Here is an 11,370-nt window from a genome sequence, read left to right on the forward strand (position 1 = left end):
CCTGTAACAGTTAATATATGATTCTGAAAACCCTATATTATTATCTTTGTCCGTTTTCAAGTTATAACCATTTACAATAGAGTCTACAATTTTTCCCATAGGCTTCAATGACGTTTTGACTATTCAGTATCAGCAGAAGAAAAGAAGATGGTTTTTAAACATTATTTACATTTACACTATATGACTATAATTAGCCCTTCCCTAGATTAAAAACCCCTACCCCGAAGCACATGAAATTCACAATTTTGGAAGAGGGCTTCCTGGTCTACATAACTATGAACTCATATTTTCTTTCAGATGTGCAGAGGTACAGTCGAAGATTCGATAGAATTACTATATATGCACCTTAACATTGATGGGCAAGCATTTGTAATAATTTATGGATAGTGATAGTAATTTCAAGCTAAATGTAAATTCATTCTAATTGTTGTTTTCAAGGTATATAATGTTAAATAAAAAATTTTATACATGTAAAATTTAGTGACTTTTTATACAAATTAAATACGGTCAAGCAGTGTGTGTGTGTTGGAAAGGGGGGGGGGGGGGGGGGGGGGGGGGGGGGAGGTAATCAAAGCTTAAATAATGTTCACCAGTACACCTGCATACCATCCTATACAATTACAACTTATCCATGCATGGCTAACTCAGTAAATCCATTGGCTATTATTACAGTGAACACTTCTCCCTTCGATTTAAATACCCAGTCACTAAGAATTAGAACTCATTGCTGAAGGCATTTACAGTAGATATCATTGCTGAAGAAATCAGAAGGTAAGGTATTTGTTTAATAGTCTTATTTTCTACATGGGGATCAATAACTAATATTCACGTTAAAATTAATAACAACAATTGATTAAAATTTAATGTTTATCCTCCACATCAACCCCCGCAATCAAACCTGGTTCAAAAGATTTAGTCTTCTTTCATTCTTACATGTGTACAGTAGCAAATTATAAATCATTTCGTGATTGGTATTTTTCTCTAGATGCACATTAAGATTTTTTTGCTTTTTAATTTTTAAGATAAAAAAAATGTTATATGTATTCAGAGCAATTGTAATAGCAGGTTCATCATTAGGCTAGGAATTACCCACATGAGTCAAACATTACATATGTCAGAATAAGATAAATTACTTTATTATTTCCATTTCTAAAAGTCAGGGTGTCTCCAAAAAGGTATAACCTAGGCTTACCTAGCTATACCATTTGATAAGCAATAACACAAAGAGCAAGAATAAACATGGTTTAGGGATGGGGATCTCAAAAGTTATCAAAATATATCATTATTTTCTATTTCAGAGGGGGTAGGAGTGGTGGGGGTGGTTTAAAGACAACACATGATGCAGGGTTGTCTCTAAAAATTGAAGTAGAAGGGAGAAATAAGAAAGTAGAAGGGGATCTGAAGGTCTAGCTTATATTAACTAGATTGTGTTTGAAATGCAATAATAGCCGGGTAATTACGTCACTTTAGACGGGGGAATTCCCCGCCTCCGGGGTCTTAGAGACAACCCTGCACATGGGGGTCATGTACTTTACACCATTTGATGCATCATAATGACATTAAAAACAAGAATTAATATACCGGTATATGGTTTAGTGGTGGGGATCTCAACAGTTTTCAAAATATTTGGTATTTTTCTGTTTCATGGGGTCAGAACAATCCCATAGGGATATGGCATACATTATATTTGATGCATCATTATACATTAAGAAAAAAAGACCCCTTCTTTCCTATTATAACTCATATATACATGTACATGATAACTTTCTACTTAATAGTGTAAGTCTGACAAATCAAAAAATAACTTTTGCAATTAACTGATACAAAACTGTACAAATGTGATAGAATAGGTAATGATGATTAGCTTTTATGATTTAAATATTAAGACTACTGGTAATTGTATTCAGCGCATCAGCGCCCATGCGTCCATCTCATATGCGCATCTTTTTTACTCCAAGTAAAATTTTCCCGAAGTTAAACTCATATGACATCAATTTTTCTATATTTTAAAACATTATTGCTTACATTCATGTCAAGAAATATCGAGTCTGATAGTAATTACCTTGTCAAATAATTTTGATTCACTTCAATGGTAGGCAATAGAGCTTTCTTATATCGCATATTCTTTCTTTAGGGGTTTAATCAAACAAACCAAATTCACAGTGTCAAAAGTTTTCGATTTTTCTATCATTCATTTATCATCTCTACATTCTCACAGACTCAATGTTTCTAATAGCTTTCTATTGAAAAAGACATAAAGTGCCTCACTTAAATCAAATTCATTGATATCAGGATTATTTATCACTTTGTGCATCAACTAATATCACTAATATCATTGTTCACGACTCATTCTGGCAGAGTGAAACATCGTGCCCGTTGATAAAAAAAAATTGTATAATCAATAATTTAGTTTACAAACAAAATCTGTTGCGCGAGCTCGTCGACGCACCAAATACAATAAGCCAATGTTAAAAGATGATTCAGTATGCTGGCAAAGGGATATCACTTATTTAGAAAGTGAAAGTAATACCTATACCGATGGCTCATAAGTTGTGTTAGTACATGTATTTAAATGGGGTACGGGATGTTTTGCACTTAAACATGTTTAGCCCTGAGATGCTTCGCACCTATTCTGTTTTGTGCCGAGATGGTTTGCAGCACGATGTTTCACACCGAATACATACTTAACAATGATTGATATAAAAAGATATACATGTAATGTTAAGTTAATATTTCAAGATATTTATGAAATAAAAATCCTTGAATTTTTTTTTTTTTTAAAGCACTTTGAAGTGCCTGCACATGGCACAATATATTCAAGTTAGTTCATTTTTGATTAATCTACCGAGGGGCCATGGATATGGCACAATATCAGCTGAGTCATTAAGGAGGTGTGTTCCCGTTTTGCACACATTTGATAATTGGGTATAGAACAGTGTTGTATAATCCGACCAATTTTACTATCGATAATGGAAATGAATCGGCAGCTCACAATCGATTATAAAATCGATTATGTAAACTTTCAAATTCCAACAATGAGTGAAAGATACCTGCATGAAAGAAAATACCTTTTTTTAATCTATAATACATATATCTATAGGTTTTTTAAATAAACTTATCTTCAAATGAATTAAATATTATAATTAGGGACCAACCTAGGACAAAATTTTAATTTAAATTGGATTAGAAGCATGTACGTCAATAAAAATAAAACTACTTCTTAAATTTGTAAAAACTTAGGCCTAACAAAAATATAGGTTTGTTTCCGCTTTCAGGCTGAAAAAAATTAGGGTCGGTAGGTCGGCTTTTTTTTTTTTTTTTCTTTTTTTCCCTCTCCATTTGTTCAATTGTGCATATATTAAACCATTTATCTATTAACCTGGGTTAGATTTTTTAAAAAAACCAAGTATTTGTTGTCATTGTTTAAATAATCTGATGAACCTTTTCCCCGGCTGGTGGGAACATTTCTCGAGCTCAACTGGCACGACATGTGCTGCCATTTGTAAATAACAAACATCTAAGCAACACTGATGACATCTAAATAAGCATTTTAACGACTTAAATTCAGAGGACACAATAAATTTTAAATCAGATAAAAACGAAATTTTAACAAAAAACAGATAAAAACGGAAATTTACGGAAAAAACTCAGAAATTTTTTTGGAGTCGGCGGGTTTAAGTTAGGGTCGGTCGGGAAAGCATAACAAACCTATTTTTTTGTTAGGCCTTATCACATTTGTTAAACTTAATTGATCTGATACATTCACAAATTTTATACATTAGGTGAGAGAAATTTAATTTTAAGTTTTACGGATCTGCCGACCCAATTTTTTCGATTTTTTTGCAAAGTTAGACCTAACCATTAGGCTCATAGCAGAACAGAGGGTTCAGGCCCCCCCCCCCCCCCCCCCCCCACTTTTTTCGCAAGAAGCATAATTGTTCCATAATGTACGTTTGAAAGATTGAGAAGTTGGAGTTGTTTTGGAAGTATAGGTTAACCCCCCCCCACCGATTAGGATTTTTAGAATTAGGTTTTTTTCTCTCAATATTTCTGAGGATCAGTCTAGCCCCCCCCCTACTTTCAATTTGCTTCCGACGCCAGTGGTCAGTGACAGTCTCTCCTTCCATTTCAACCTATAACAACAGAAAGATTTAAGTCAGGTATTTCAGCCCAGGAATCATGGCGAGATCTCAATTTGTTGCCATCGACGTTAAAAAGACGCTTTCATATCTACGAACACAGTTGAGTATTGCAAACGTTTGTATGATTCGAATTAAGTGGGTTAAGTTGTACGAAGATTTATTCATATTAGTTAATTTATTGAACGAATCGATGTTATAAAAAATGGCGACGAACGTAAATAAAGTATCTATTGGAGATTGAAAGTTTACATGCCCATCGGGCTTGCGAGTGTGTAAGTTTCACATGCCCTCTTTCATTTTTACCAGGCCCCAGGCATCGGACTCCCGGGATTTGATATTAATGTTTTTATTTTCCATCTGATAATTTGATAAGACATACATAGAACTAGTTGTATTTCTTGATTGAAGCACTACTGAAACTTATCTGGTGTCCTCTTTTATTTTTTCTAATTCAAATTACCTTTTATTGAAACACTGGAAAATTTTAATTGAGTTTAGGGACAATAAACATCGATAAGTACTGGTCACTCAATGATCGAACTAACTTTTTCAAAACAAAATGGCTGCCAATATGGCGGCGCCCAGGGCTGGAAGAATTTTTTTTTGGTCTTAGTAACCCTGATTCAACTTTCATTTTTCACTGATTTTCATATATATACGTGTTACCATTAATCCTCGCTTAGCTGCGCTCGGTATAAGTTCAAGCAAGTAATATGTAATTTTGATTAATAAAAGTTTGCCCACTGTTTTTTTTTTTCCCTCCTCTGACCCAAATTTTTTACAACAAAATCCATAAAACTAAAAATTAAATTTCTCTCGCCTTAAATGTTTTGTAATTCTGTGAGTTAAGTGACAAATAAATCAATCCTTGTACTTCTGTGTATTTTGGAGGCATTAGTGCAACTATTTGAGCCAATTACAACCGTTATGTGGGTCATTCTAAAAAAAGTGGATTTTTTCAAGTAACACTTATTTCAAAACAAAGTACTTACAACAAGATTGAATTTATCATATTTTGAATCGGGCATATCATGATGTTTGTTTGATAAAACAACAGTACATCAAATGAAAATCTATAAATATGATATTTACAACCACATGAAAAGAAAACAGTCTTTGGTGTACGTAACGCATAAGAAATATTGATAAATTTAATTAAATAAATCTTATTGTTCATGCATTTGGTTTGGTGTTAAAATAACATGACAATGATGCAAGGTATGTGTAATTCTTGTTAGATGTGCTCGCCACAACGGTAGTACCGGCAAAACAGATTCATACATGCCAACTATCCCGATTTTTGTGGGATTCTCCCGATTTCACGTCGTCAAAATTATAAATCCCGATATCCCGATCGGGATTGTCAAAATACCCCGAAATCCCGATTCTCAAAAAATCCAACCCGTTTTACGACAATAAGTCCAGATTTCCATCTTAAATTTCAAATCCCGCGCTGCTTGTCTACGCTAACCAATCAAAAAGCGGGATTATGACCGCCATTGCTGTTTACCTGTATCGCGTGTGTGTATAATCGGGATGTGTGAATTGATGTAATTACCTGTACGCTGTCTGGGTGTTTGCAAACCTAATGAGGAGCATGTTTTGATAGTAATTAATCGGGAAATATCGGGATGAACAGCAAAATGCCACACTTTAAAGTTTTTACACAAACTTCGACAAGAATGGGGTTACACCACCAAAGAAAACGAAACTTTTATCCCAATATCGGGAGGCAGATTCCCGATTTTCGGGATGACTATCGGGATCGTAATTGGATGACAACCATGTATATTGCCGTGTAATAGGTATGTTTAACTTATATATAGTACAACTGAATATATTTATTGACTATTGTGTACACATGACACTAGGCGAGATTGACAGCTACAAGAAGAATAGATATGTTAAACTTCATGAGTAACAATTTTTTATTTTTATTTTGAGGGATTTTAGGGTAGACCATGGTGGAATGAATGATGTTACAAAGATCACGAATCCATCAAGCCACCTGCTGCTACCAACTTCTTTGTGAAATCAAAATTGGAGCAAGATGAAGGTAACTAAATTTTTTAATAAGCTAATATATAATATCTATAAAGAATTTTAAGTCAGGAAACAATTATAAATACTTTCTTTCACTTTTTACAGCAACTTGACCCATACATGCTTTTTAATATTTAATTTAATTAATTGTAGATGTCACAAGAGCAGAGGTCCTGTTTGCCAACTGCGTTGCAGAGCTTAGTGCTTTTTGAACGGCTATACCATACTATTTATTGTTTGTTGAGATTTTAAAGATTGATTTAATAAAGATTGATTTAATATATGAAAATAAAGTTATGTACTTTATTTATGATTTCATTTGAAAGAGGAGATTGTTTGATAAACACATTAGGCTAATGTTAAATAGATAAAGAAACAGATGAATTTCTAAGAGTTCAATTGTTCATACAAAGCAATTACACGACAAAATGCCGCGAAATTTCCTTCTAGCAAAATGTCGTCACGCGTAAAATCCCCCATGGAGATTTTCAAAAGTTGGCATGTATGCAGATTATGTGCATATATGAATGCAAACCAGGGTTTTATAACTTATTTCAATTCTTTTAAAGGTTATAATTAATTACGGAGCAATAATAACACGAGAAAAATATCTTAATACAGTGAGATGTTTCGCTCCAATGGAGGTGCGAAACATATTGAGGTGCGAGTCATCTCCGCGCGAAACAGAATAGCTGCGATCCCGGATTCTTTAAATGCTTACCTATATAGGTCAACATCACAATGATAATCCAATTAGAGCACAATATGGATCCTTTTTGCTTATCATCACAAAAGAAACGTTTATCCGTGTTATTTAATCCTTTTCTGCATATGGAAAACACCGGAAAGTACATCACTAGCACGTGCAAGTTAACTGGGTAAAACTAATACCCGCTAACGTGGCCTGCAGGGTGTTGCTAAAATGCGGAACGGAAAACGGGACGGAACGGATAACATTTTTAAGTTAAAATCACAATTTCTTTAATTCATTAAACATGTTAAATTGGTTTTCTGAGATTCGCGGCGGGGGAGGGGTGTTGTGATGGATTTTAGCTTCTCATTGAGATACGATAGGATGGTGATACGCTTGATTAGATGACATATCAAACAAACAAAAATGACAATGAATATCAAAGTGAAAGAAAAAAATAATTAAAAAATTAAGAAAAATATGTGAACGCATGTTTAAATAATATACAAGTCGTATGAACCATTATTACTAATAACGGTGTTTCTGTGCTTGATTTCTAAATTTTTAATTTTTATTTGTTTACAGGGGACAGTGAACTTGGTTTAGCCATGGATAACATCGAAGAAAAATTTGCTAAAATTCATCATTATTGTCTCATCACCAGGAAGATGAAAAAGAACCAGTCAGTATAAAAAGTGCAGAATTTTGCAAGTACAATCTGAATGTTAGTTTTTTCTTACTTTAACAGTTTTCCTTACTTATATTATACGTCAGGCACGTAGCATCGGGGGAGGGGGCAGGGGGGCTGGCCCCACTACGTTTTTGCGTTGCAAAGATTTTTTTTTGAATTTGCATACAAAAAATTGAAATAACATGGAGTCCCCCCCCCCACCCCCACAAACACGCTTTTATGGGACCACGTAAAAAAAATGAATTAAAAATGAGGAAATGAACAGTGAAATTGAAGTGAAGTGAACGGTATACCCCTCCCCCCCCCCCCCACCCCCGGATTAGGATTTTCGGGATTTTGGATTTTTAAAATAACCCTCCTTTTTTTGTCAAGTTTTTTTGGATAGGTCTAGCCCCCTTCCAAAAACGATACTACGTGCCTTTACGTTAAGCTGATTTTTCATCATTTATGGAAAAAGAACCAGTCAGTATAAAAAGTGCAGAATTTCGCAAGGACAATGTCAGTTTTTCCTTACTTATACAGTTCTTCCTTACTTACAGTATACGTGAGGCACGTAGCATCGGGGGAGGGGGCGGGGGGTGGGGGCTGGTCCCACCACGTTTTTGCGCAGCAAAGATTTTTTCAAATTTATGGGACCATGTAAAAAATGAATTGAAAATAAGGAAATGAACAGTGAAATTGAAGTGAAGTGAACGGTATACCCCCCTCCCCGGATTAGGATTTTTGGGATTTTGGGTATTTAAAATAACCCTCTTTTTTTTGGTCAAGATTTTTTGGATGAGTCTGGCCCCCTTCCAAAAACGATACTACGTGCTTGTACGTTAAGCTGATTTTTCATTATTTATAAATAATTAGGTAATTTAATTTTGAATAAAATTTCAGTGGCGTCGGAAGCAAATTAAAAGTGTGGTTGGGGGGGGGGGGGAGCGGATAGACTAACCCTCAGAAATGTTGACAAGCAAAAAAAAAAAACCTATTCACAAAATCCTGAAAATCCTAATGGGTGGGGGTGGGGGGAAGTATACCTATAGTTACCAAAAAAAAATTTACCTACCAAAAATTTTCTTTTTGCAAATCATCAAATTCCTAATCCGTGGGGGGGGGGGGGGGGGGGGCGGAGGGGAGGGGGGGAGGCTATTATACCTATGACTCCAATTTCTCAATATTTCCATCTTTTCAAGGTAAATTTAGGAACATTAAGTTTGCTGCGAGAAAAAGTTAGGGGGGGGGGGGGGGGGAGATGAACTCTCTCTGATGCCATGTGCCTAATGCTTAGGTCTAACTTTACAAAAAAAGGGGGAGGGGGCTGAGAGGGGGGCTACCAAAAGGGGGGCTAAGGGGCGCTACCAATTTTTTTCTCTCGCAAATCATGAAATTTTCAATCCGATGGGGGGAGGGGGGGGGGGGGCACTAGTATACCTATGACTCCAACATCTCAATATTTCCATCTTTTCAAGGTAAACTTAGGAACAATTAACTTTGCTCCGAGAAAAAGTGTGTGGGGGAGGGGGGGGGAGGAAGATCCCTGTCTGGTGCTATGTGCCTAATGCTTAGGTCTAACTTTGCAAAAAAGGGCTGCTACCAAAGGGGGGGGGGGGGCTAAGGGCTTGGCTAATGAGCTAAGGGGGGCTACCTAAATAAAAATCGCAAATCATAAAATTTCCTAATCCGTAGGGGGGAGGGGGGGGGGGGGGGGCTTGTATACCTATGACTCCAACTTCTCAATATTTCCATCTAATAAAGGTAAATTTAGAAACAATTATCTTTGCTGCTTGAAAAAGGGGGGGGGGGGGCTGAACCCTCTCTGATGCTATATGCCTAATACTTTGGTCTAACTTTGCAAAAAAATGGGGGAGGGGCATAGGGATAGGGGTGGTCTACCAACAAATGTTTTTTCGCAAATCATGAAATTCCTAATCCGTAAGGGGGGGGGGGGGGGGTAGTATACCCATGACTCCAACTTCTCAATATTTCCATCTTTTCAAGGTAAATTTTGGAACATTAACTTTGCTGCGAGAAAAAGTTGGGGGGGGGGGTTGAACCTTCTCTGATGCCATGTGCCTAATGCTTAGGTCTTACTTTAAAAAAGGGGGGGGGGGGGTAAGGGAGGAGGGCTATCAAAAGGGGGGCTACCAATTTTTTTTTCGCAAATCATAAAATTTCCGAGTAGGGGGGGGGGAGGGGGGGGGTTAGTATACTTATGACTCCAACTTCTCAATATTTTCATCTTTTCAAGGTAAACTTAAGAACAATTAACTTTGCTCCGAGAATAAGTGGGGTAGGGAGAGGGGATGGACCCTGTCTAGTGCTAGGTGCCTAATGCTGAGGTCTAACTTTGCAAAAAATGGCTGCTACCAAAGGAAGGGGAGCTAAGGGCTTGGCTAATGGGCTAAGGGGGGGCTACCTAAAAATATTTTTCGCAAATCATGAAATTCCTAATCCGTAAGGGGGGGGGGGGGGGCTAGTATACCTATGACTCCAACTTCTCAATATTTCTATCTAATAAAGGTAAATTTAGTAACAATTATCTTTGCCTCGTGAAAAGGGGGGGGGGGGGTGAACCCTTTTCTGATGCTATGTGCCTAATACTTAGGTCTAACTTTCTAACTTTGCTACAAAAATGGGGGAGGGGCTAAGGGGGGGGGTCTATCAAATTTTTTGTTTCGCAAAACATGAAATTCCTAATCCGTAAAAAGGGGGGGGGGGAGGGCTAGTATACCCATGACTAACACTTCTCAATATTTACACCTTTTCAAGGTAAATTTAGGAACATTAACTTTGTTGCGAGAAAAAGTTGGGGGGGGGGGGGGGCGCGGGGAATGAACCCTCTCTGATGCCATGTGCCTAACGCTTAAGTCTTACTTTACAAAAAAAGGACGGGGGGTAAGGGGGGGTACCAAAAGGGGGGCTACCATTTTTTTTTTCGCAAATCATGAAATTTCCAATCTGTACAGGGGGGGGGGGGGGGGAGTGGGGTAGTATACCTATGACTCCAACTTCTCAATATTTCCATCTTTTCAAGGTAAATTTTGGAACAATTATCTTTGCTCCGAGGAAATGCGGGGTGGGGGGGGGGGGTGAACCCTGTCTGGTGCTATATGCCTAATGCTTAGGTCTTACTTTGCAAAAAAGGGCTGCTACCAAAGAGGGGGGCTAAGGGCTTGGCTAATGGGCTAAGGGGGCTACCTAAAAGAATTTCGCTAATCATGAAATTCCTAATCCGTAGGGGGAGGGGAGGGGGGGGGCTAGTATACCTATGACTTCAACGTCAATCTAATAAAGGTAAATTTAGGAACAATTATGAAACCTCTCTGATGCTATTGGCCTAATGCTTAGGTCTAACTTTGCAAAAAAAGGTGGGGGGCTAAATAATGAAATCCCTAATCTATAGGGGGGCCAGTATACCTAGGACGTCAAGCCCCCCCCCCAGCCCCCCCCCCCGGTTCCGACGCCTTTAGGAACATTAACTTTGTTGCGAGAAAAAGTTGGGGGGGGGGGGGAATGAACCCTCTCTGATGCCATGTGCCTAATGCTTAGGTCTAACTTTACAAAAAAAAGGACGGGGGCTAAGGGAGGGCTACCAAAAGGGGGGCTACCAATTTTTTTTTTCACAAATCATGAAATTTCCAATCTGTACGGGGAGGGGGGGGGGTAGTATACATATGACTCCAACTTCTCAATATTTCCTTCTTTTCAAGGTAAACTTTGGAACAATTATCTTTGCTGCGAGGAAAAGTGGGGGGAATGAACCCTGTCTGATGCTTAGGTCTAACTTTGCAAAAAGGGGGTGGGGCTAAGAGGGC

At 37.4% G+C, this 11,370-nt stretch overlaps 2 long non-coding RNA genes across 2 annotated transcripts; both read left to right on the plus strand.

Annotated features, from left to right (window-relative positions):
• Nucleotides 1-669: 669 nt before the first annotated feature.
• Nucleotides 670-7,600, plus strand: LOC128171490 (uncharacterized). Its single transcript, XR_008242098.1, has 2 exons — nucleotides 670-771; nucleotides 7,462-7,600. It is a non-coding gene; the product is annotated as an uncharacterized LOC128171490 (long non-coding RNA).
• Nucleotides 4,645-7,395, plus strand: LOC128171489 (uncharacterized). Its single transcript, XR_008242097.1, has 2 exons — nucleotides 4,645-6,198; nucleotides 6,339-7,395. It is a non-coding gene; the product is annotated as an uncharacterized LOC128171489 (long non-coding RNA).
• Nucleotides 7,601-11,370: the final 3,770 nt, after the last annotated feature.

Source organism: Crassostrea angulata, chromosome 2, assembly GCF_025612915.1.
Source record: "Crassostrea angulata isolate pt1a10 chromosome 2, ASM2561291v2, whole genome shotgun sequence".
Classification (NCBI taxonomy): domain Eukaryota; kingdom Metazoa; phylum Mollusca; class Bivalvia; order Ostreida; family Ostreidae; genus Magallana; species Magallana angulata.